Below are 27,602 nucleotides of genomic sequence, written 5' to 3'. Positions count from 1 at the left end.
AGGAATGCTTACTGTATGGCGTTGTGTATTGGAGCTTTGCAACTTACCTTTTAATGTTATAGTGGCTCACAGTCAAGAAATCGCACTGGGTGTCGTAAGAGACCCGTCTCAAAACTTTTGATTAGTGTTAGGACTTTTAAAGTCCCCAGGAGTGAGTTTGGATTTGAATACATCTTGCACCATGGCCATAAGGCTATAGGTACCAGGGAGTTATGCTTTGAATGTGAAATGTCCTTCAAAGGCTTATGAATTTAAACATCTGATCTCCTGCTAATGGTTAGTGCGGATGGTGGAGGTGGGTCACTGGGGGTGGCCTTGAGGTCATATAGTGGCCCTACTTCCTGGCCTTTCTCTGCTTCCTGTGTGACCAGCTGCCTCTGGTTATGGCTGTCATGCTTTCCCCATCTCAGTGGACTATATCCCTTCAAACAATAGGCAAAAACAAGCCCTTGCTCCCTTAAATTATTTTGTTTTTACAGTGTATAATAATTTTATTAATTTTTGAGAATTTTATACAGCATACAGAGTGAGAATTTTATATATGCATACAGAGTACTTTGCTGTACTTACCCTTCAGTCCTAGCTCCTCCTGAAGGTCTCTCCTAACCAAATCCAACTTTGTGTGCTCTTTTGTTTTGCTTTTTAATGTTTTAAAAATAGTTTTAGGTTATAATATAATTACATCATTTCTCCCTTCCCTTTCCTCGCTCCAAACTCTCCCATAAACTCCTGTTCTTGCTTCCTCTCAAATTCATGGTCTTTATTTCTTTAATTGCTGTTATATTTCTGTGTTTCTGTGTGTGTGTGCGCGCACACACGTGTTCATAAATACATAAATAACATCCTCTCAGCCTGTATATTATTTCTTGTATGTATATGTTGTGTCTTTTTAAATTAATTATTTTATTTATTTATATCCCAAATATCGTGCCCCCTTCCCTGTCTCCCCTCACAGTTCTTTCCTGAGAGGGTGCCCACCCTGGGCATCCCCCTTCCCTGGGCATCCAGTCTCTACAGGATTAGGTACATCCTCTCTCACTCAGGCCAGACAAGGCAGTTCTCCACTACATATGTGCCAGAGGCCTCAGAGCAGCCTGTGCATGCTCTTTGGTTGGTGGTTTAGTCTCTGGGAGCTCCCAGAGGTTTGGGTTTATTGATACTATTCATCTTCCTATAGGATTGCCATCCCCTTCAGCTCCTTCAATCCTTTCCCTAACTCTTCCATAGGGGTCTCCAACCTCAGTCTAATGCTTGAGTATCTACATCTGTCTCAGTCAGCTGCTGGTAGAGCCTCACAGAGAACAGCCATGTTAGGCTCCTGTCATATATGTCTTTGGATCTGGGTTATGTCCATCAGGATGATATTTTCTAGTTTCATCCATTTGCCTGCAAAATTCATGATGTCTTTTTTTTTTTAGTAGCAGAATAATATTCCATTGTATAATAGAACCACATTTTCTGTGTCTATTCTTCAGTTGAGGAACATCTGGGTTGCTTCCAGTTTCTGGCTATTACGTACAAATAAGACTGCTAGGTACATAGTGGAGCATGTGTCCTGGAGATACTGTGGAGCATCTTTATGGTATATGCCTCGGAGAGGTATAGCTGGGTCTTCGGGTGGATCTATTCCCAATTTTCTGAGGAACCGCCGGATTGATTTCCATAGTGGTTATACCAGTTTGCAATTCCACCAGCAATGAAGGAGTGTTCTTTTTCTGCATTCTTGCCAGCATCTGCTGTCAATTGAGTTTTTGATCTTAGCCATTCTGATTGGTGTAAGGTGGAATCTCAGGGTCGTTTCGATTTGCCTTTCCCTGATGATTAAAGATGTTGAACATTTCTTTAAGTGCTTCTCAGCCATTCGAGTTTCCTATGTTGAATATTCTCTGTTTAGCTCTTTACCCCATTTTTAATTGGGCTATTTGATGTTTGGAGTCTAACTTCTTGAGTTCTTTATATATTTTGGATATTAGCCCTCTATTGGATGTAGGGTTAGTGAATATACTGGCTGGTTTTGTGTCAACTTGACACAAGCTGGAGTTATCACAGAGAAAGGAGCTTCAGTTGAGAAAATGCCTCCATGAGATCTAGCTGTAAGGCATTCTCAATTAGTGATAAAGTGGGGAGGGCCCCTTGTGGGTGGTACCATCCCTGGGCACCTGGTAGTCTTGGGTTCTTTAAGAAAGCAAGCTGAGCAAGCCAGGGGAAGCAAGCCAGTAAGTAACATCCCTCCATGGCCTCTGCATCAGCTCCTGCTTCCTGACCTGCTTGAGTTCCTGTCCTGCCTTCCTTTGGTGATGAACAGCAATGAGGAATGTGTAAGCTGGATAAACCCTTTCCTCCCCAACTTGCTTCTTGGTCATGATGTTTGTGCAGGAATAGAAACCCTGACTAAGACAGTGAAGATCTTTTCCCAATCTGTAGGTTGCCATTTTGTCCTATTAACAGTGTCCTATCTATTATAGAAGTTTTTTAGTTTCAAGAGGTCCCATTTATCAATGGTTGATCTTAAAACCTGAACCAGTGATGTTCTGTTTAGGAAAATTTCCCCTGTACTAATGCATTTGAGGCTATTTCCTATTTTCTCTTCTATTAGATTTAGTGTATCCAGTTTTATATTGAAGTCCTTGATTCACTTGGATTTGAATTTTGTGTAGGGTGATAAATATGGATCTATTTGCATTCTTCTACTTGCAGACATCCAGGTAGACCAGCACCATTTGTTGAAAAAGCTTTTTTTTTTTTTTCTCCACTGTATAGTTTTGGCTTTCTTTGTCAAAGATCAAGTGTCTGTAGGTGTGGGGGCTTATTTTGGGTCTTCTATTCCATTGATCAATGTTCCTGTTTCTGTATCAATACCATATGTGTGGTTTTTTTTCTTCTGTAGCACAGTTTGAGGTCAGGGATAGTGATTACTCCAGAATTTTTTTTTATTGTTCAGAATTGTTTTGGCTATCCTGGGTTTTTTGTTTTATCATATGAAATTGAGAATCAGTCTTTCCATGTTTGTGCAGAATTGTGTTGAAATTTTGATGGGAATTGCATTGAATCTGTAGATTTCTTTTTATACCACACCTACCAGTCCAGTTTGTGTTGCCTATATACTCATGGGTGTGAGATCATCTGCTGGAGTGGTGGCTGACGTAACAGGGAGGCTCACTATTTTAAAGAAAACTCCATTCCCAGAAGCCACGAGTCATCAATAGCACCTCAGCTAGAGTTGGGGTTTGTGAGCCTCTCCCTTTTCCATGTGGCTGTTGACTTCCAGTTTCCAGTTGACTGGTTTATCTTGGGTAGGTCTTCTGCAGGCAAGAAATTGACTAACTATGAGAAAAAAAAAAAAAAAGCTTTTTCAACAAATGGTGCTGGTCTACCTGGATGTCTGCAAGTAGAAGAATGCAAATAGATCCATATTTATCACCCTACACAAAATTCAAATCCAAATCTACTGTGAATTCAAGGATACAGAAGTCTTGTCATGTATAAAGACACTGGCTGCAGTCCTGCTTGACCTTCCAGTCTTCAAGTTTTTCTGCTCCCTCCTCTGTAGTGGGAATTTTGGTTTCTTTTAAAACCCAATTATAAGGCTGGAGATGTGACTCAGCGGTTAAGAGCACTGATTGCTCTTCCAGAGGTCCTGAGTTCAATTCCCAGCAACCACATGGTGGCTCACAACCATCTGTAATGGGATCTGATACCCTCTTCTGGTGTGTGTCTGAAGACTGTGACAATGTACTCACATACATAAAAAATAAATAAATCTTTTTTTAAAACCCCAGTTATATTATGCAACTATGTTTTTGTTTTAATCCCAGGTGTGGGATATGGGGCTGCTTCAGATTATTCATCACCGCTAACTATGATTTGTCTCATGCTCTAGAAGGGATGTACGTTTTGCCAGCTGCAGATAGTTTACATTTGGAATTCTGAGGACTCCTGAGAGGATATAAATTTGAGAGCCCTGAGAGGGCTGGAGGAGGCTGCTGTTCTCAGTGTTGCTGTGGTTTCTCAAGTGTTTGTGAGCAAAGAGATGAGAAGAAATTGGATGCCTTGATGATGAAGATTGGACTTGCCCCGAGGAACTTCAGGCTCCTCATCAGTAGGAAGCAGTCTAACAAGATCAATGCCCCTTTCCCCTCTAACCTTCTTTCTCACCTACCTGGTGTTGGTGAGTTGGAAGGGATTGGAGTGGAGAAGGGTGGTAGGTAAAAGAATCCAAAAATGTAGCTAAAAAGTATGGTTATACTCCTCCATGGTGTTTCCTGAACCTGAGGAGAGGAAATGTAATATGGACGTCTCATTTGGGGCTAAGCACCCCTCAGATTCTTTTGCTCAGCACTTTGATCAGTTGTAAGTTTCTAAATTAGCTACCATCCACCACAAAAGGAAAAATCTCTGATGAGGTTTGATAGCTGCACTACACTATGGGAATAGAAATGCAAATTTAGAGGGCAGTGGGATACTGTGTCCATTTAGCAAAATAATAGTAGTAGATTCAACCCTGGGGCCTGTGAGCTCCCCAACTATAGGTTCTTGGCCAGCTTTACAGTCCCATGAGTGTGTTTCCTTCTATACAATAGACCTTAAATCTAAGCAGAAAGTAGTTGGGGTTACTCCTACGACATAATGCCACTGTTGTACCTATGGGCATACTTTTCCATGCTGCTCATTATTGTAGCTCATAGGCTTTACAGCTGGATAAGACTGTTGATTCCCACTCCCTAATATCTGGCATAGCATCATCCAGCATTATGAAAGCAGGAAGGAAGCTTCTTGGTCAGTACCAACTTGATTTCTTCATACCCTGTGACTGAAGTGTGTGGTGTCTTTGGTGTCTTCAAATAGGGTCATACAGTCATGCTCTGGTGGGAAACCAACACCAATAGCAATAGCTGTGTTACTTGGCGGGGGGTGGGGGGGAAGGAGTATCTCTGGGACACCCCCCCTTAAATTGCTTCTTGTCAAATATTTTATCACAGCAATGGGAAAAGTAACTAAAGAACCCTCATGTCTTAACTCTCCAAATGACCCATTGTATTGTTGCATTGAGGATTAAGTTTCAGCATGAATTTTGGAGCTGATATCATCGTTCAGATCGCAGCAGCATCTTTCCCTATATTTACAGTCTCTTTACAGTTATTTAGTAAAATGCCTGTTTGTATCCTGGCCATTGTTTATTGTGTTTGCTGTTTGTAGAAATTCTTCAAGTAATTCGGATACTAATCCTTCATCAGTTATATTTGTGGAAAATAAATTTTCCAAAATTTTTCATTTATTCTTTATTCACGTTCCCATTGAAAAGATGTCTCAGTTTTTAATGTAGTTAGGCTTATAATATTTTCTTGTAGAATTTGTGCCTCTGTTAAGGTGTCTCCGTTACTCCAAGGTCATAAAGATACAATTCTTTTGGAATGGAACTCCAAGGTCATAATGATTTCATTTCCTTCTGGACTGGCAAAACGGCTCCATGGGTAAAGGCTTTTACAGCCAAGCCTGAGAACTTGAGTTTAATCCTCAAGTGGGAGGAGAGAACCATCTCCTACAAGCTCTCCCCTGACTTGTTTACTTGCATTGTGGCACACACGTATGCCCTTACCTCTCAAATAGCTGAGCAAACAAATAAAAAAAATGTTTTAAAAAGATTTAAAAATATTGCTAAGAGCTCTAATTTTTCCCTAGAAGTTAAAGTTTCCCCTTTTATACTTAAGTTATTAACCATTATGGACTTGATTTTGGAGTATAATATGAAATAAGTATTCATTTTCTTTACTTTCCCCTCACAATAATAGAAAATCTCCTAGCACCACTTATCAAGTGCTCCCATCTTAAGAGTGCTACAGTCCCACATCAGACTTCCAAAGATGCAGGACTCTGTTCCAGATGGCTCCATTAGTTGTGCATCACACCCTCTGCCAATACCACATCAACTTAATATTTAATAGCTGCCACTGACCACTAATCCTTAGTAACACCGGTAACAGTGATAAAATTTTTAAATTTAAATGAAAAGTAAGCAAGTAAATATTTTTTTCTGAACAAGATGACTAATATTTTTTTTTCATCAAAGATCAAGGCATTAGACACTAAGTAACAAAACTTTGGACTGGGAAGAAACAATTGTATCACCTGGTGAATTCCATTCAATAGACTTTTTTTTATCTTTACATACCTTTGCTGTTGGAGATAATATATAATCAAAATGCCAACTATGAGACACAGTAGCCAATCTCTTCTAAGTATTAAAACAATTTTTATAAACCAATGCTTTTCCCACACCCTTGCTTATTGCTGTTCTATTTACTACAATGAGGAAATGGAACATATATGTCTATCAATGGATGAATGGAAAATGAAAAAAATGGTACATAGATTGTGTTCAGTTTAAAAAAAATTAAATCCCTCAAATTTTCAGGAAAATGGATGTTCTTAGAAAGAATAATATTAAATGAGGTCACTCAAAATTAGGAGAAAAAGAAAGAACCACATGTTGTTCTTACGAAGATCCTACCATATATTTATGGATATGTGTGTGTCTGTAAATGTGGACACAGTAAAACATTCAGAATGGAGACCAAGAAAGGATGATATTGGGTAATGAAGATGGAACACAGGCCAAAGAACACATGAGGAGCAAAAAGGGATAGGAGGCAGGTCAGCTGTCATTTTTTTCCTTTTAAGGTTATTTTCATTTTATGTGTCTGAATGTTTTGCTTGCATGTATGCTTGCTCATCATGTGTGTATAGTGCCGAAGGAGGCCAGAAGAGAGGGCATTAGATCCCCAGGAACTGGAGTTACAGACCATTGTCCATTGTGAATCCCCACGTGGGTGCTGAGAATGAAACCCAAGTCCTCTGGAAGAGCAGCCAGTGCTCTTAACTGCTGAGCCAGTGCCCTGGATTCATCCTATGCATTTTTCTTTCTTTTTCTTTTGGAGTGGGTAAAAGTATAATCCATAGTGAAAGTGTAAACTGTAAGTGACACTCCATGGCTTCATCTAACTTTATAGAAGTGTTTATTTGAGTGGCTACCTTAATCTAGTTCCATGATGTCATATATATAAAATGTATGATATATATCTGTCAAAAATTATAAGTATATATGTATATAAGGTATATATATGCCTTAAAATTTTTTATTTTATGTGCTTGTGTGTGTACTTGTGTGCATGTCTGTGTGCCATGTGTGTGCAGGTGCCAGCAGAGGTCAGAAGAGGGCATTGGAGCCTGGAACTGGAGGTGCCGGTGGTTGTGCACCAGGAGGCTGCTGAAACTGAGCCTGATCCTCTGCAAGATCTGCAAGATCCGTGCGCATCCTTAACTTCTAAACCATCTTTTCAAGCTCCAAGAACAAGTGCTTTTTGATTTGACAATATAAACTGTTACCCAAAGATGATTTAAAAATATTACCTGCCGTTTACGGATCTTCTGGTTATAACCTCATACTTTACTTTCTATTTTTAATTTTTTAGTTGGAATTCTTTTAATATTTAAATACAAAAAGTGAGCGCTGACTTCTTTTTTTTATACACATGCAGGTCTGAGAGCCGAGGAAATGAGTGCCCGCTCTGTCCACAGTCCCCCTATGGCTAAAGGTACAGCCAGCCTCTCTTCTCTCCTGGCACACATAGGATTCCCAGTAACTGGTTTGTGCTGTAGCTGTAATGAATTTTATCAGTCCCACATTGTTTACACGTCCTAGCATTTCCATTCTTTAAAAAAAAAAAAAGTCCTTAATGGTCAGGGATGTTTACTTCTTTCCCACAATGGGCTTGTAAGAACTTCCTTAGGAGCGATTTACTAAAGGAACAGAGTGGAATAACCTCCACATGGCTGTACTCCAGCTTCGGAGTGAGAACAGGAAGTAAGTGATGGCGTTAGGAAGGGCACAGGTGCACCTGGGGTCTCTCTGTGAGAAACGGAGAAAATTCCCACCAGGTTCAAATAGATCGATGTGCCAAGGTTAAAAAAAGAAGAATAAAAAGTTCAAACAACCAGCAGTTCAAACACAAATGAATTTCAATCTTCTCCTACCAGGACAAATACCACAGCAACAATCTAGATCTTTCCGGGAAGTGGAGGTAGAGCCCCTAGCATTCCTCCTGACAGCCCTGTGTTAGGCCCCAAAAATATCAGTAACTTTTCTGTTTCAAGAACAACAGAGAAACCAGGATCAAGAAGGAAGTGGTCCTAATGCGCAAAGCTGCCCTGGAAAATCTGTACATCTTCTGAGCCACAAAGATTGAGAGATCAAAGGTGGTTTCAGCGATTGATCAGACTCTCAGGAAACATATCTCCGTCAGACCACAGAGTCTCTCCGACAGCAGCGGCATGGCTGTAGACCTGTTTGTTGTTGTTTTGTTTGTTTGTTTGTTTGTTTTGCTTTTTTGTTTTGTTTTTCGAGACAGGGTTTCTCTGTGTAGCCCTGGCTGTCCTGGAACTCACTCTGTAGACCAGACTGGTCTTGAACTCAGAAATCTGCCTGCCTCTGCCTTCCAAGTGCTGGGATTGATTAAAGGCATGTACCACCACTGCCCGGCTGTTTTTAATTTTTTCAAGTTAGGGTCTTAGCCATGATGAAATATCTGACAAGAACAACTTAAGGGAGAGAGGATTTGTTTTGGCTCATAGTTCAAGAGAAGTCCATCATGGCAGTGAAGCAGAGGCAGCCGGTCACATTGCATCCACGGTCAAGAGGCAGAGAGTAAGAAATGCATGCTGCGCGCGTGCGTGCGTGCGTGCGTGCGTGCGTGTGTGCGTGTGTGTGTGTGTGTGTGTGTGTGTGTGTCCGCGCCCGCGCGTGCGCATGTAGAACACAAGCATGCGGGTGCCCACGGAGGCTGGAAGAGACTGTCAGATCCCCTGAAGCTTGAAGTTATAGACAGCTGGGGAGCCTCCTGATAATGGGAGCAAGTCTGACTGTTGAGTCCCTACTCAGCTCCTGTTCTTCCTTTGGAGGGTCCAGGAAGTCCCTCCCACAATTAAGATGGGTCTTCCCACGTCAATTAACAGTAAGCACTTCCTGCAGACATCCTCAGTGGCCGGTGTCTTCACACATGTGTGCATTAGACATTGTTCTCATTTATTTCTTCCTCCACTGCTTTTCCTTGTGCCCCCTCCCTGTGCAGCCGCCCGCCTGCCTTCCAGTTAGTCACCCTTTCTGCTTTCCATCACTTCAGTGTTTCTCATCTTCCTTAAGATCTCTTCTTCCCCTCTTCTCAACCCCTTTCTAGTTTTGTGACCTGCAAACATACATAACACACATACATTTAGGTCCCATAGATGACAGAAAATGGGATTTTTTTTTTCTGAGTCTGTCATATTTTACTGAACATAATGATTCTCAGCTGCATCGTTTTTTCAAATGATTTAATTTTCTTACAGCTGCTTAAGATTCGATTGCATATGTATTATCACATTGCCTCGTCTACTTCCTGAATGTTGTGAATAGTGCAATTGTAAACACTGAGTGCAAGTGTCTTATGGTGTGTGGACTTAGTAAAAGTCCTTTGGGAATCTGTCCAAGGGTGGAATAGATGAATACTTCACATTTCTTTCTTTAAACATTTTATTTATTTAATGTATATGAGTACACTGTAGCTGTCTTCATACACACCAGAAGAGGGCATCAGATCCCATTATAGATAATTGTGAGCCACCATGTGGTTGCTGGGAATTGAACTCAGTACCTCTGGAAGAGTAGTCAGTGCTCTTAACTGCTGAGCCATCTCTCCAGCCCTCTTTTTAAAATTTTAAAGATTTCTTTAAAATTGTTTACTCGTTTATTCATGCATCCATTTATTTTGTGTGTGTGTGCATGCGTATGTTATACATGTGCTGACAGAGGCTCAAGGAGGGTGTCAGATCCCCTGGAGCTGGGGTTGCACACAGTTGGGGGGCCTCCTGACATGGGAGCCAGATCAACAAACAGTTTTTAATTACTGAGCCATTTCTCCAACCCCTTCAGCTCCTACTTTACATTTCCTTAAGAAAAATTTCAGGGGACTGGAAAGATGGTTTGGTGGTGTAGAGAATTTGTTGACTTAGGTTTGGTTCCCAGCATCTGCATGTCTTATAAAGTGATTCACATTTTTTCCTGACCTCCATGGGTACCAGACATGCATGTGGGCACATATGTACCTGCACAAAAAAATACTCCTATAAATTAAATAAACAAATCCAAAACAGAAAGAAAAAAGGAAAGATAGATTGATTTCAGGGGCTAGAGAGAGGGCTCAACAGTTAAGTTTAACTGTTAACATAAACAGTTAAGTTTATGTTCTTGCTGAGGACCCAGGTTCAGTTCTCAGCATCCATGTCAAGAAGCTTGTAACTGCCTGTAAAGCCAGCTCCAGGGGTCTGACACCCTCTTATGGCCTCCAAGGGCACTTGCATGTGCATGGAGCATGTAGGCACACACAGACACATACACAAATACATATATACACATACACAACACACACACATATACATACACACATACACAAACACAAACACACACACATACACACATATACATCAATAAAAAATACATTTAAAATATTTTCAATTTCAAACAGAAATTCTCTTTCCTATTTTTGAGGGCACATTTAAACATATTGCCATTCTCTCCAAGGATGAAGGTATAAAAGAGAAGCACAGGTTGATACTTGCATGAGAATGTCTGTTAAATAAATGACTATAAAATGCAAGGTTGACGATTTCAAATTACCAGAAGCCAGCATAGCCCTGACAATTCTTGGTGAAGACAGCCACCTAGTGGAAGTAGCTCTACAAGTATTTGAGGATCAGCAAATAAAAAGAATCTGAGGTCTCAGCCCAACCGCAAACTGCAATGTTGATTTAAGGCTGTTAAAGGGCTGGGCTGGGCTGGGCTGGGTATGGTGGCAACTTTACTCAGCACTCAGGAGACAGAGGAAGGAGGCCTCTGTGAGTTCAGGGCCAGCCTGGCCTATATAGTGAGTGCTAGGCCAGACAGAGCTATATACCTTGTCTCAACAAAACAATAAAAAGAAAGGCTTGGAGATGTACCTGAGCAGAAAAGTGGTTGCCTAGTATGCACGAGGCCTTTGGTTCAGTCTCTAGTACTAATAAGCCCCAACCCCAAAGCAGTAACCGCCCCCCCCCCGCGCGCGCACACACACACACACACACACCCCGAAAAAAAAAAAAGACAAAATCCACATTCAGATACTGCTTATCTTATGTCTGGATCAGAAAGCAGCGAGAGGGTGGGGCGGGGCGGGGCGGGGCGGGGCGGGGCGGGGCGGGGCGGGGCGGGGCGGGGCGGGGCGGGCATTCGCCTTTATACCCTGGTTCCAGGAGTAGACTGCCTTTAGATTAGAGAACAGTAAACTCACATGCATTGCTTCCGGTCTGCCTTGAGGAGATGGGTCTGTGGCGGTGTTTAGAGTAGCTTGTTTACATCATTTACAGTGGTAGTGGTTGAAGCCATGGTGTGACACATTCTAGGTCAGTGGATCTCAACCTTCCTAATGCTGTGTGACCCTTTAATACAGTTCCTCATGTTGTAGTGACCCCAACCATAACATTTTTGTTGCTACTTCCTAACTGTAATGTTGCTATTGTTATGAATCATAATGTAAATATCTGTGTTTTCTGATGACTCCCATGGGGTAGCGACCCACAGGTTGAGAACTGCTGTTTTAAGCAGCTGCTCTCTGCCAGCAAAGTACATTCCCAGCCACCGTTAATGTTCAACTGCTGAGGTCCATTCATCAGTCACTGGGTTTTTAGAATGTATGGATTCTTCAACTTTAGACTTAAAACTTTATTAGCAGTTTAATAACAAAGGCTATTAAAATTATAAATAATACGATAGTTTGATTATAGGTGCTTGAGCTAGGTCAGATTTTGTTAGCAGGTTTTTTATTTACTTCTAAATTAGAACGAATTCACAATTATGAGTCATCAGAAATTGGGGGTGGGGTGGGGCATGGCTTTCAGTGGTAGAACCCTCACCTAGAATACTCAAAATCCTGGGGTTTGTTCCTAATACTAAAAACGAAAGGGTTACAAATTTTGACAAGCTTTGATAGTTTGGGGCTTTTGGATTGAATGTGAGTCCAGAAATTTGGGAGAGATTTCTTCCTGAGTAGCACATCTGGTTCTGTCAGGACAGATGCTGGCACTTCAAATATCTGGCTGTGTGTAGCTCTAAGAAAGAATTTTGATGTTATGCTGCAGGGTTTGACTGTATTTTCAATTAGCATTCTTATTATGATCACGTATAATTTGTTCATTTTGGCATATGCAATTCAGCCCACTTCTGGAGCCTGAGGATAACTTCATAGAGGCCTTCTGCCTTTGCAAGGGTCCCTGAGATTGAACTCAGGACAGTAGGCCTACAAGACAAACATGTCCCCCATTGAAGGAAGGATCTTAGTGGCCCTGGTCATAGTTTTAAAATAGGCCTCATGTACTGCGGAGTTTTTCCTTACAGAATGAAGTATTTGTCTGTTGAGAGAGAGTTTAAAAATGGCGGCACTCAAGCTTGCTTGTTCTTAAACTGCTGCCATCTTCCCGACTAGCCTAGGCCTGTAGCCACAAGCTGCTGTGGCAGAGTATTCTTGCACCCCCGGCTCAGGCCGCCAGCTCAGGCAACCAGAGACACTGGCCCTGCCACCCATGAGATGCCAGCGTGGGAGATGGCTCTGCCAATCTTCCACGATGTCTCCACACGGCTGTGCTGAGCCCATACCATCCCGCCATCTGCATGGCCCGGTAGGAAAATGAGACTCTAATGCTTAATGATTATCCAAAGGCTTTATATGTTTCATAATGCTCAATAACAAGATGCCCACACAATTGGAGGTGTTTCCCAATTAACTAACCTAGATATAAGTTGTTACCCAGGACTGCTCTCGATCCAAGCATGGTTCTCCATCCTCCTACATCTGTCTAGATCCTCCTCTTTCTTCTCCTCTTCCTCTCCTTACTCCTCCTCTTCTTACTCCTCCCACCTTAGCTCCTCCCAACTTGCAGAGAAAATATGCCGCTACATTTGTCTCTTGAAAAAATTTTGTAATCATGTGCATCACCTGTCAATTAAAAAAAAAAAAAAAAAACCAAACCTATGGCCTATAGGAAAAGGTAGAAAAGAAGGTAGATCATCCAGGAGGCAGAAAGAATTCTGGGATACAGCCAGGTGCAGGAGATTCCCCCAAGAAGATGTGGGGAGTCAGATGCATGATACCTGAGCACAGGTAACCAGAGTGTGGCAGAATGTAGATTCCAATCAATGGGTTAATCTATGTTATAAACTAGTCAGAGAAAAACCTAGCTATATGGCCAAGGTATTTGTAAATATATTCTGAGTCTGAGTCTTATTTCTGGGAGCATGAGGCTGGGAGGAAGAACCAGGACTTAACTTCTACAGTAACGTTTTTGTTTTTTGTTTTCTTTTTTTTTTTTTTTAATGAAATCTTAACCCTTTAAGTGATTACAGATAAATATCTTGAGCTATATTAATATATAAAAAAAGATGTGCAAGCCATCCCCATCGACATTTTAATGAAAGCCTCAGAGTTCCAGGTTAAATTGCTGGCTCCCTGAGGTTTTGGTGGATGAGAGTTGCTCTACTTAGGTTTCTATTGTTGTGGTAAACAACATAACCAAAAGCAACCTGAGGAAATCATTTATTTGGCTTAAATGTTCCAATCACAGTCCGCTATTGAGAGGGAAGCTGTCTTGGGGTTTCTATTGTTGTGATAGAACACCATGACCAAAATAGCAAGTTGGGGAGGATAGGGTTTATTTGCCTTACACTTTCATAATTGCTGTTCATCATTGAAGGAAGTCAGGACAGTAACAGGGCAGGAACTTGGGGGTAGGAGCTAACGCAGAGCCCATGGAAGAGTGCTGCTTACTGGCTTGCTCCTCATAGTCCAGGTAGCTCTCATTCCCATCAGCTGGGCCTGTGAGCAAGGCCAGCTCAGGCAGAACTAATTCTGAGTGCTGTGCCTGCTGCCCACGAGGGAAAGGCTGTACTACAGAACAGCCTGGAGAAGCAGCGTGTGCGCATCTGCTCACCTAGAGATAATTTGTCTAATGTAGAGACTTCTTACGTAGCATCTTACTCATTTCCTTTACCTTGAAAAACAAACCAAACAGGTATGAGAGAGGGAGGGAGAGGGACAGAGAGAATGAGTGTGTGTCATGGGGGCACATACTTCTATCTCCAGTACTAGAGAGGTTAATTCAGGGAGATTTGAGGTCAGCCCCAGCTATACTGGAAAACTCCAAAGTCTTTAAAAACAAAAAACAAACAAAACAAAACCAAGACAGTAGAAAGTAGAGGTCCATTGTTGAAGACAGAAAGAAAACACTGTGATTGAGACTCTGTGACACTAAATGTAGAGGTTTTGGTAACAATTAAAAGCAAGTCAATTTTTTTTAAATTTGTTTTTTGAAGACAGATCAGACAACCCAGGTGATAACTTGGAAGCCCAAGTGTTACTTTTATACTTTTAAGTGGAAAATTGAGAATGATTTTCAAAATTCATATAATCCTTAAAAAGCATTCCTAAGAATGGAAATGCATACATGTGTGTATGTGCATCTGGAGCTACATATGGTTGGAATGCTTAAGGGTTTTTTTTTTGTCTGTTTTTATTGATGTGTACTTTATGATATGCCTTAAAATGGAGCTGTGGACCTGGTTCAGTGGTAAAGCACTTGTCTGGTTTGTACAGGCCTTGGCTCAAACTCTAGCACAGATACACACACTACACACGCACAATTTACATACAGTAAAATACATGAATCTTGGAGCCTGGAGAAATGGCTCAGTGGTTAAGAGCACTGCTGTTGTTGCCGGGGACCCAAGTTCCACTCCCAGCACTGACCCTGTGTGGTTTACAGCTACCTATACTTAAGTCCAGGGGATTTGATGTCGTCTTCTGGCCTTCACAGTTGCTGTATCTATGCGGTGCACATACAGACATGACAGGCACACACATGTACACAAATATGTCAAGACTGTATAGCAGGCAAAAGTGCTTGCTGCCAAATCTAATGACCCGAGTTCAATCCCCAGACTGGGTCTGTTCCTGGCAGGCAGAATCAGCAGTCTCAGAGGAAAGACCCATGTACTGACATGTTTTCTCATGAAATTGGTTGTTCATGTGGAAATTTACACAAGAATTATCCACTTTTTTGCATTATTTATGGTGGTCGCTGTTTGGATGGTGTCTCGGGTGTTCTCTTGGAAAGTGGCTAGGTAAAATGTGGAGGTTGGTTTCCATAGGAACAAGACAAGAATTAGAAGCAGCTAAGTAGATTTATATACACGGGCTATAAATGAATGTACAAGCATGGTGTGGGATGAAAAATTATCTTTATGCAAAAATAATATATTTTACAAGGACACATTCAAGCAAGTATTCCTTTTGCTCTTTGGCACAGTTGCCTGTGGGAGGGTGGATGGGGATGAGATTTAAAAAGGGTGAATAATTGAAAAACAAACAAACAAACAAAGAAAAACCAGGGTGAATAAATAAAATATGGTTGAAGCCTGGCACAGGTTGAAATGATGACTGACCCAGATCGGAAGACCCGGAGCTCCGCCCTCCACCCCCCAAGGCCTGGAGCTCCACCCTCCCCGCCCCCACCCCGCCCCCAAGGTTCACACAAGTAAGCTGCCCTCTTTCATCACCTTTGCTTGGCCTTTATATCTAATCTCTTTAAATAAAGGTGTTTCAAACAAGTTTGGGAATACCTACCTGACTTATAAAAGTCTCACTTTTAATTTTGCCTTGTTAAGGAGCTGTGAAGGTCTTATAGCTGGCTTTATAGTCTTTCCAAGCTACAAGAAGAAAAAACCCCAAGCCCCAGTTAAAAAACAACAACAACAACAACAATAACATAGACAGCATTTGGGAAATGACGGCAGGAGGATCAAGAGTTCAAGACTCATTTATATACTGAGTTAAGGGCTAGCCTGGGCCACATGATTCCATGTTTCTAGAAACAAAACAAACCAGAGTATGAAGTTCAGTGAGAGACTTTTACTGTCTTTAGAACAATATATTTCATAAGACCATGTATCAGTAAAAACTATTCAATGCAATGCAGCTGAGTCATGGGAGGGACATTCATATTCGCATGTATTCTTCCTGGTGTGTACAACCGCAAGAACAGAAGTTTAAATCCAGCATGTCGTAAATGAATGTGAAAGAAATCCAGTGGATTTTAGGCAGTGAATGAAACGCTTCATGCAGATTAGGGAAAGGTTAAAAAGAAGCCTTGGATGTGCTTGACTCCCCTTGACCTAGTCCTCATCAGACGCCCAAGGCGTAAACACTCCAGCGTTTTGTGCAAGTGTGAGGAACTTAGAATTTCACTGGTCCTCTGCAGCAATTAAGGAAAAAAAATCAAACCCAGAACCTGAAAGCAGGTAAGCTGTAACTGAATCATTTCTTGTTTTATAATTCTCCCAGCTATGTGGTGCTTTTCCATGGCCTTGAGAAAAACCTATCTGTTACTCTTTAACTGTGTTAAAAGTAGAAGAATTAGTGGTCTGGTCAATGCCTCTCTCACTGCAACCAAATGTGGATCTTTCTCTTCAGCTGGTTACTCATTAAATGGGACAGACGCTGAGAGCTGGCACTGCGATTGGTTGAAGCTGGAGCCCTGGATTGCCTGGGGAACTCCTGCCATCGATTCTAGTAGAGATTCATTTTTATTACTTATTAAAGTGCAATATTGACATGATGCAATAACTTCTAAGGAAGGTTTCTTATGGAAGAAATTAAATTTCTTAAAATCGTTTCATAATGAACATTAAGCACATCTGCATTCAGGTTTGTAAGAAATAAGTTACCCAATGAATCACATTTTGTTCATGTTATTTTTATATATTTAACTTAAAATTCAATTTTAAATCACCCACAAATTAGATTCATTTTTAGAAGTCTCTTATTTAGGTGGAGGGCAAGAAAATGCAAATGAGAAAAACAGTGGTTGTGGGAGATAAAATAATTCCTTTACTTCAGTAGAAGGGAAAGAGAACAGACAAGAGAGAGAAGTAAAAAGAGGGTTACTTGCTACTGGGCAGGGACAGAAGGGAGCATGAACATGGTGTGTGTGTGTGTGTGTGTGTGTAAACTGAGAAACAATGAGGACTTTGGCCTTTCATTTTGGTTATTGCTTCTCCAAGGCTACAAACCCATCTTGAGAAAGGGATTATGCTACACATTCCTTGTCAAGAAAATAAGCTCATAACTACAAAAAAAAAAAAAAAAAAAAAAAAAGGGGGGGGGTGGGGGAAACAGTCACTGTTCATGTTAGGAGAAAAACATGTCTTCCCTTATGTCATATACCAGGGAGCCACGGTTCCTGCCTCTTTCCTTCAGCATACTGTAAGCTGCTCTTGGCCCTGACTTCTTGGTAGGGAGGGAGTATATCTGGTTTACCAGCACTGTACAGGAAGGACCCTTCTGGCTTCCAAGTTTTGTCACTGAGAGAGGGGGCCAACTGTTAGGGCTGCAGAGGGAGAAAAGTGTCCCCAATTCTTCACATCTGTAGTCCAAGAGGAGAGGCAGGATAACTACAAAGCTTGTGGTATCTTCCAGGACTTTGTCTTTTTATTTGAGAATGGATCTTTCTTATTAAGCTGCCTCTTATTTCTCATCTACAGAATGAAATTGTGTACCTATTGCATGATAATGAATGGTAAGATAGAGCAGTATTGTCATGGCTGGGTTAGACTCGTCCCTGGGACTGCGTAAATCAATGGTTCTAGTCTCACATGAGTAATAGGATGATTACGACTACTACTATTATTATTATAATAATTATTATTTAATATCCCAAATGCTGCCCCCTCTCCTGGTCCCCCTCCTCTTCTCCTCTGGAAGGGTGGGACCCCCCCCACCCCCCCCCCCCCCCCCATAGCTCCCCACCTTGGCTCATCAAGTCTTTGCAGGATTAGGCATATACTAATCCTGAGGTCAGACAAGGCAACCCTGTTGGGGAACAAATACCACAGCTCACCACAGCTTTAGGGAGGGCCTCTCTGGTCCAGTTGTTGGGTGACTCAATGGGGGCAGACCTGCTCATCTGCTACATATGTCCCGGGGGCCTTGGGCCCAGCCTATATGTGCTCTTTGGCTGGTGGCTCAGTCTCTGAGAGCCCCAGGGGTCCAGGTTAGTTGACTGTCGGTCTTCCTGTGGGGCTCCTATCCCCTTCAAGTCCTTCAATCCTTCAGGATTTTATTATTATAAAAATAAGATAAGAGGCTCCTGTGTAAGCAAGGGATACAGCTTACCACCACAATAACTTAGAAAAGGTAGAGGAAGCAGTGAAGAACGGCAAGAGAGTATAACTTCAGTTCGGGATAGCTCTCTATGAAGCTTATTAACTCAACGAATACAATCATTAAGCCCACACTTTGTGTGAGGAATTTTAAAAGGGAAGTAGTGGTAAATAAAATTATGTGCATTCTTGGCATTTCTGTTAGAACAATAAATAACTTATCAAGTGCATAGTTAGTGTAAGGTCTAATTATGAAGTGTGCAGCAGAGGGCTGGTGAGAGGCAGGACGTGATAGCATCCTTCTATTTTATAAAAAGCATCTGGAGCAGTAATCTCCAGCAGGGTAGTATTTACGTAGAGATAACAAATTATCTGGAATAGTAATCTCCAGTAGGGTGGTATTTGCATAGAGATACAAGTAAGTAAGGGAAATGTGTCTGAGGGAGGGGTGATCCAGGAAAAGAGAGGCCCTGCTGGCTATGTGTTTGACATGCTTGAGTGACGGCCAAAGGACAGCAATGATGAAGGGTGGGTAAAAGACAATAGGTAGGTCACCAGTGTGGATGAGGCCAGAACACAGCACAGCTTTGCACAGCTTTGTAAATTGTTAAGGAGTTTGTATTTAGTTACAATAAAAACAATTGGTGGGGCTGGAGAGCCGGCTCTGTAGCTAAGAGCACTGTCTTCTCCTCTTACAGAGGATCAGGGTTATGTTCCCAACATCCACACAGCAGCTCACAGCTACCTCTAACTCCAATCCCAGAGGATCCAGTGCCCTCTTCTGAGCTCCTTGGTCACCAGCCATGCATGGGATACACACATACAGGCAAAACACACATACACAAACATGAAATACAATCTTGAAAAATAAAGTAGCCCTCAAGCCCCCACCAAAGACATTGGGAGCCAGATGTGGTGACTTATAGCTGCAAACCCAGCACTCAAGACACCAAGGCAGCAAGGTTGTGGGTTTGAAGCTAGCCTGGGCTATATAAAAAGTGCCAGGCCAACTTGGGTTATATAGCAAGAGCCAGTCTCAACCAAACCAAACCAAACCAAACCAAACCAAACCAAACCAAACCAAACCACATTGGAATATTTGAGGAAAAAAGTGATATAACGAATTTCCTACTTTAAAAAGGATTATTCCAGTTGTTCCTTGAAAATCAGACCATAGGAAGGAAAAGATGAAGCAAGCAGGCAACTATTGCAGTGGCTCAGACACGTAGATCTCTGGCTGAGACCAAGCCAGAAGAGAAATAATGGGATTCAGAATATATTAAGAGGCTGGAGCAAGCAGCATTTGCTAATTGATCAAATGTGGCATGTGGGAGAGAAAAGGAGTCAAGAATAACTTTTTGAAAGACACAAACAATTAGGAAAATGAAAATGCCATTTAGTTAAAACTATCACTGGGAACAAACAGTTTGGGAGAGAAAAAAATCAAGTGTTTGGTTTTGTGCGTTTAAATTTTGAAATGTACTTTTGATAAATACCAATGTCCACAAAGTTCTTTAAATTACATTTATTTGTTCTCTCTCCCTTCCTCTCCTCTTCTCCCTCCCCCTCTTCCTTTCCTTCCTCCTCCTCCCTCACCTCTCTTCCTCGATCTGTGACCACGCATGTGCTACAGTACACATGTGGAGACCAGAGGATAACTCTAAGGATAACTTGTCTCTCCTTCTATGGGGCTTTAGGAATTCATTCAAGTCACCAGGCTTGGTAGCAGGCACTTTCCCAGGCTGAGACAAGTCTCTGGCCCCACAACTTTCTTTTTACATCTCTATTTTCATCTACTTATAAAATGTCTCTCCTGAGTCCTAGTAGCTTGAAGAAGTAAAATACAGGGAAGTAAGAAGGTTGGAGAAGGCTGGATGGTGGTGGCGCACGCCTTTAATCAATCCCAGCACTTGGGAGACAGAGGCCAGCCTGGTCTACAGAGTGAGTTCCAGGACAGCCAGGACTACACAGAGAAACCCTGTCTCGAAAAACCAAAAAAAAAAAAAAAAAAAAAAGGTTCCAAGAGGTGAAATAATAAAAACTGAGCAGGCAGTAAAGGTCAGAAGGCAGGGATGAGAACCTGTGCAGTCGTGGGCTGCAGGTGGGGGAATAAAATAATTCCCATCTCCCATCTCCAGCAGCTTCCCTCGATACTAGAGCGAGGCTTCTGGCTTTGGACAGTATTTTAGTACGCCCACTGCAGACACAGTGTTAACACAGAAGTAGAAACATTTTTGCTCTAAGAATAGTGGCTTGCTCAGGGAGGGTTGAGCTTTCTTATGTAACAGAAAGATCAAGTCAGCAGTGCAGGTTAGGCCATTAGCTATAGGTCTTCCAGACTCATCCTCCTTCTTGGCTTGTTGCCTCACAGCAACATGGTGGCTACTACTGATCCAGCCATCACATCCGCAGTGCAGCCTGAACGACAGAAGGGTGCTGCTAGTTAAAACACTGGCTTTGTCAGGAAACACTTTCCAAGTTTTCTTATTGAACACAAACTACACTTTTAACTACTCCTACCTGCAAGAACGATGGGGTAAAACTACTCAGCTTCGTTGCATCCATAGTATAGCATGACAAGAAAGACAAGATTATCTAATTGTGAAACAGTGGTGCTTGCCATACCACTGGTGCCTGAGTCCTGCCAGCATATGTCGGGGCTTCCCCACCAGATGGACTGTGATCGCCGTCTATTTGAGTAGTGCTCGTGAACGCCTCTTCTGGTTTCTTTCCCTCGGTGACTTAAACCCATTGCCAATTTTATATTTGCCCAGTGTGTATTGGCTAATCAATTGATTTCTGGATGTTCTTGAAGCTGCCATTTTGAGAAAGCCAGTCTTTCTGTGTGGGAAGCTGGGAGACATTTCTCTGCTCCTCGGTGGGAGAAAGAATTAAATTATTAGTGTCTTCAGGTGCAAAGTGTGGTCAGAAAACCAGTGGGCGGCCATTTTAGAATTTCCAACCATGTCTGCCATAGGGAAAGGTGTAGACAACCGTGGCTCGCTAGAAAGAAAAACATACAAACACCTTGAAGTGGGAGGGCTTTGATATTTTTTGAAGATTTTAAAGACTAGCTAGCTGCTGGAGAGAAACAGGAAGTCAAGGAGAGAGGCGGTGAGGTTGAGTGGGGTGAGAAGCTTGATCCTGTACGATAGCGGTAAAGATCCTGGGTTTTTATTCTAATTTTACTTTTGCTTTATTTTTGGTTTTGTAGCCCAGGCTGGTCTCGAGTTTGCAGCAATTGCCCTGCTTCCAGTTTCCTGAGTGCTGGGATTACAGCTGTGTACTTCCACATCTGGATTTATTTCAGTTTCAATGAACAGTGGTGATCAGATTCACTTTGTAAGACTATTTCTCTCTAGCTCCTGTGAGATGGATTGGGAGGAGTGAGGAGTAGAGTCGAGATTCAGGGAAGGGCTATTTATTACGATGTTGTGGAGGAAATAAAGTGGCTTTGGATGGGGCCAAAACGGCAGAGGAAATATCATTATGAGTTTGAGATATATTTTGGAGGCAGAATTGGCAAACACTGGTGCTGAGTTAGATTTGGGCGGCAGGAAGTGGGGGCCATAAGTGTTTATTTCCAGGTTTCTGGTTTGTGTAACTTGTCTGATGGAGGTGTCATCTGCTGAACTTTACAAGATGGCAACCGGTTTGGATGGGAGAGAGCAGACCAAAGTTTCTTTGTTAATATACTTAATAAGGAATCCTTATTTAAAAAAAACTTACTGAAGGACTAGAAAGATGTCTGCGCAATTAAGAACATTAGCTGCTCCTTCAGAGAACCTGGGTTCAATTCCCAGCACCCACCTGACCATCCATAATGTATAACTCCAGATCCAGGGAATTTTCTGCCCTCTTCTGGCAGCTATAGGTACTGCATGCACATGCAGGGAAAACACCCATACCCATACAATAAAAGTCAATCTTTTTGTTTTGTTTTGTTTTGTTTTGTTTTTCGAGACAGGGTTTCACTGTGTAGTCCTGGCTGTCCTGGAACTCACTCTGTAGACCAGGCTGGCCTTGAACTCAGAAATCTGCCTGCCTCTGCCTCCCAAGTGCTGGGATTAAAGGCGTGCGCCGCCGCCGCCGCCGCCACCACCACCACCACCACCACCACCACCACCACCACCACCACCATCATCATCATCATCATCATCAATCTTAAAAATTGATCAAAGCTCTATATAGTACATTCTGGCCTTGAAGTCACCATGTAGCCTAACTTGTCCTCAAATGTTATCTGTCTACCTCAGCCACTGTGTAGCACCACATACGGCTTTTCAACTTTTTAATTTTTTTTCCTGAGACAGGGTTTCTTTGTGTAGCTTTGGTTGTCCTGGAACTTGCTCTGTACACCACCTGAGTGTTTTTCTACTTTCTATTCTTTTGTTCTTATACTGTTTTATTGGACAAGTTCGCCTTGCTAAAATCCCACTGTGAAGATTAAATGAGACAATACATTGTGTCATACAGTTTCTGGAACATAATAGTAGATTCTTGCTACATTTATAATTCACCATTATAATCTAAATTTAAATCTATTTGCTTATATCTCCTTCATAGCCGCATGTGTCCCTCCAAGGTAGAAACTTTGTCTTCTCTATTTTTATATTTTTCAAAATCAGGTATAATTGACTATTCTCCCAACACACTACACCTCCGGAATCTGACCACATGAACCTCCTGGCTTCCATAACTGCCCTGGTGAATATTTAGCCTCTGGCTCAAACTGCTTGCAGCATGCTTAAAAGGCTCTGTAGTTTTTCTAGAGTTCAGCAGTTCAAAATTAGGTTTGGGGGCCTTCAAAATAGCTGGAAATGTTTATTTTCCATTTTGAACATATAATTTGTAGTAACATACAATTAAATCCATGGAAAGCTGTAGCATGGCTTATCTAATTATTGGCAGGGATAGCTGAGGAGCACAGAATAGGTCGTGGACATGGCTTCTTTACGAAAGGCTCTATTTTGGAACAAATTATACATTTGGCATTTTCTCCCCCAGACAAAGACGAAGCCACTGAGTACTAGTCTGACCCTGTTCTTGGCCTTTGTTTCTCCCTCCATATTCAATAACAATGAAGGCAGCAATAACAGAATAACTGTTGCTGTGTGCTTGTGTCTACTGTGCTAGACACTGAGTTAGCACCTTGTGTTTGTGGGATTTGTTAGCATAACAACCCAGGAAGACATGTGCCATCTCTGCTTAACAGATGATAAAACTAAGCTTAGCGGATGTATTAGCCTCTGTTAACAAATGATCACAGCCACAGTTATAGAGACCAGAAATCCAAACTCAGGCTCTCAGGAGGGCTGATTCTTTTGGAGGCTCCCCTTCCAGCATGGGAGATATTGCATTTTTTAGTTTGTGGCTGAGCCACTCCAGTCTCTCTCTTTCTCTAGCATGTACAGTGAAAGTCCTGACTGGCAGTGCCCACAGGTAAGGCTTGGCCAACCATCCCAACATGCCAGTTAAAGAGAGGATCGATGAGGTCTTGCTTAGCATGGGTGAGACCCCTCATCATGGGGGCCGGGGAAGAACAGATAAAGGAGTCCAGTGACCCCAAGTCTATTTGGGGTTACTGGCATTAGCTTTAGGTTTAAGCAGAGAAAGAATTAAGGGACAAAGCTAGAATTTTGCATAATTAAGCAATCCTGGTCAAAGTGTAGTTTGCTTGATCATTGTGTCAGCTCAGGCTCTGCAGAGTGGTCAGAAGTCCTGACTGCTGCCATAGTTTAAAGGGACCCAGGCACTTTCTACAAGAGCATCTCATCAGTGCCAGGGTGCAGCCTGGCCAGCATGGGTATTATCTTCATCTGGAGATGGAGCACGGTCTGTCCTGGGAAGTTTATGACTCATCTCTGCTTTCAGCCTTGAGGGGATGAGAAAGGTTGGGCAGGCACTCCTTGAGTGATTAAACAGAGCAGAGGTCTGACCAAAGAACGGGAGAAAGTCATGAAATGAAGGTAGATGCCAGGATTCCTGCTTTCAATTCCTTTGAGTCATTGCTCCTTGGCAAAGCAGCTTCTAGGTGCCCACTACACACACCCTCATTTCTCCTCCTTGATGTTCGTGGCGTTGACTCACCTTCTGTTTTAAGGGCTTTGGTGATGGCATTGAGACCCCACGTGGAAACATAAGGATCATTTCTTTGCTTCAAGGTCCTTCCTTAATCACTTAAAAAAAAAAAAAAAAGAAAAGAAAAAAAAAAAAAAAAACAAAAAACAAAAAAAACCAAGGCTGTATAAGGGAGTCGGTCCAGGCTCCACGGCCTCAGGCTTGGACACTGCCGTGGAGCCATTACTAGTGTACCTCAGCAGTAGTCAGCAACTTGACCAAAGCGTGTGACTGTCAGTGGCACAAAGTGTCAGAGCTGATTGCCCATGGCTTGACTCACTGTTTGTCCTCAAAGTCGACATTTGCAAGCTAGCTCCCTTGTCAGAAAGTCATAGCAAGGAAGGAAGCAGGGATGTGGGACTCACCAAGCAGGAGGGAAGGCTACAGAGTTTAACTCTGTTCAGTTTCTTCACCCAACCAATACTGCAGCATAGACTTGGTTGCTGGATACAGGAGACTGTGGCCCAAGGAGGGGACAAAGTGCTCTAGGGAGGTTTCTAGGTGTTTTTAAAAGAGCCAAGTGACAGTGGCAAGGTAGGCATGCTCCATGAGGGCAGCATTTAGCATTGAGGGGTGCTGAGTGTCACTAAGGAAGCACCTTGTCACCGCGGAGGCTGAAACAGCATAAATGAATTTTCTTTCTGTTCTCACATTTTTGTTTTCTGTAAGGAACACTTGGCCCTGAGGGTAGCTAAATGGGACTGAAGGAAAAAAAAAATCTGTGAGGGACAAAGATACTACCAGTTTCTCCTCTAGCCTACTTTGTGTTATGATTTAAAACAGACCCCTGCCTCTCCTGTCACCCTGCCTCCCTTCCATTCTGGAAAGCCAAGGGTTTCCTGTGGTCTGGCTACTGTCTTGGTCTGCTCAGTGTCAGTGGCAGTCGTAGAGCAGACAGATTTAGAACCCTTTTAACATTCCAAGTAGTTTGTCACAACTTCTGTAAGACATAGTTTAGAAATCTATACTGTGAAGAAAGTAAAAATTTGGCAAATTATATTAAGCATCAGGTAATAAAATTATTCAAAGGAAAACAATTTGGAAAGTCACAGCTGTCAGTTTTAGATAATGTTAACTTAAATAATGGCATTAAAAAAAAAATTCCTGAAAAGGGGAACATATGCCTCTATATCTATATCTATCTATATCTCCTTTAAAAATTCACATCCCCTTTTCAAACAGGAATAGAAAGGTCACAATCAAGTGGAAAGTTACTGTATATTTTTTGGCTGGAAAGAAGCAGGAAGGAAATTTTCATCTTACCATTGCCAAGGACTACATTTGGGTTAATCGTTCTTCTCCTGTATAATTTGAATGCCAAATCTGAAGAGCTTGTTAGAAAAATCGATACACAGTTTTTATCATCTGGAAGCTGATGTCAAAGAGCGCACACAAAGCAAGAAATGAGCTTGAAGATAACGCATAGCCCTTTGTGTTGTTGTTTTTAAGACGTTGCCTCCCAGTCTGGCCCAGCTCGGCCTTGGATTCCTGATTTGGCTCTTTATTAACTCTTTGTCCAGTTGATTACAATTTCTTCATAATCCCGAGTGCTGGGATTACAGGCATGTGCCACAACACTTGGCAATTTACAAATGTTTAATATTTAAACATTTATATGATAAACATTATTTTAAAATATTTTATTATGAAGGCTTTAAAAAAGTATACACAAAAGCTAAAAGAAATGGTTTGAGCTGGGCAGTGATGGTGCATGCCTTTAATCCCAGCCCTTGGGAGGCAGAGGCAGGTAGATTTCTGAGTTCAAGGCCAGCCTGGTCTACAGAGTGAGCTCCAGGACAGCCAGGGCTACACAGAGAAACCCTGTCTTGAAAAATCAACAAAACCCAAAAACCAAAACCAACCAAACAAAAAAACCCAAAAAACAAAAAAACCAAAGAATTGGTTGGAGTCTCTTAGTACATTTCAACTCGGCTTGAAAAAATGCTAAAAGAATTGTATAATGAACATTTATGTACTGACCATTTACACCAGATGTTGGCAGGCCACAGTACAGGGGCCAGACCTAATTTCTGGGTCTCTTTTGTAAATAACATTTTATTGGAGCACGTTCATATCATGGTATATCTGTTCCTTTGGGCTTGACAGAGAAACTTTGGTGGCCTGCAGAAGACCTTCAGCCGTAGTCCTGGCAATGAACTGAGAAGCACAGTGACACATCAGTAGCTAGGTCTCTGGCAATGACGGCAATGAGGCTGTTGCTTGGTTTGCAGGGAGCTAGAGTGAGGAGGAGGGAGAAGGCTGACTGGGATTTGTGCCTCTTGGTGGTGTAGTCGCCCTGAAGTTGCCCAAAGGACTTCTCAGGGGTACAGCTGTGTGTGAGTGGCCTGTGCTCCTCCAAGTACCCCCAATAAATTCATCTATTTGTGTGATACAATAGCAAATCTGAGTAGCTCAAACAGAAAATGTAAAGCCTAAAGTTCACGCTATGTAAATCTTCATTACATATCCAACCATCAACCCACTATAGACTCGTGAGTGGATTTCAGGTCCATATTTGCCCATATAACTTCCAAAAGCCCATACCAAGAGATAACACTGAAACAAGTAACCACTTAGCTAATATCAAACTCTCTGTAGTGGCTCTTCTGGGACACAGGGCACGTGACATTCCCACAGTAAAAAGTGCAATCCGGTAAGGGAGTGGGTGGGCAGTACTTCTTGAGGGAGAGTGAGCAGAGCAGATGAGGAATCATTAATCCACTAATCAGAGATCGGCAAGCTGAAGGATTCTAAAGTATGTTTACCATGATCAAGTAGATAAAGGGAGCCCCGTGACCACTCAGGCTGGAACATCAGAGCAGCCTTCCTCTGGAGGCGAGCCTTACCCACGGGACTCCAGTCACCTATTCAGTCTGAGTGCTGATTCGATAAACAGAAGGTGCAGCCCTTTGAAGAGACTAGAGAGAGACACACACAGAGAGACACGCAGAGGGACACACAGAGGGACACAGAGAGACAGAGACACACACACACGGGGTGGGGGGGGGAGACACAGAGAGAAACAGAGAGAGACACACACACAGAAAGAAAAAGAGAGGGAGGGAGAGGGAAAGACAGAGAGACACAGAGACAAAGAGAGGCAGAGACAGAGACAGACAGAGAGACACAGAGAGGCAGAGAGAGGCTGTTAATACTTATAAACTCCTTCAGAGGGAATCACTTGCCTTTTCAAAAGACATTGAAGGAA

At 42.2% G+C, this 27,602-nt stretch overlaps 1 long non-coding RNA gene across 1 annotated transcript; it reads right to left on the bottom strand.

Annotated features, from left to right (window-relative positions):
- Positions 1–20,266: 20,266 nt before the first annotated feature.
- Positions 20,267–24,479, bottom strand: LOC143441157 (uncharacterized). Its single transcript, XR_013108382.1, has 3 exons — positions 24,365–24,479; positions 20,795–21,277; positions 20,267–20,692 (listed from the first exon to the last, which is right to left on the bottom strand). It is a non-coding gene; the product is annotated as an uncharacterized LOC143441157 (long non-coding RNA).
- Positions 24,480–27,602: the final 3,123 nt, after the last annotated feature.

Source organism: Arvicanthis niloticus, chromosome 1 (genome assembly GCF_011762505.2).
Source record: "Arvicanthis niloticus isolate mArvNil1 chromosome 1, mArvNil1.pat.X, whole genome shotgun sequence".
NCBI lineage: Eukaryota > Metazoa > Chordata > Mammalia > Rodentia > Muridae > Arvicanthis > Arvicanthis niloticus.
The sequence above is the reverse complement of the archived record's forward strand: the minus strand, read 5'-3'. Positions and strand labels throughout refer to the sequence as shown.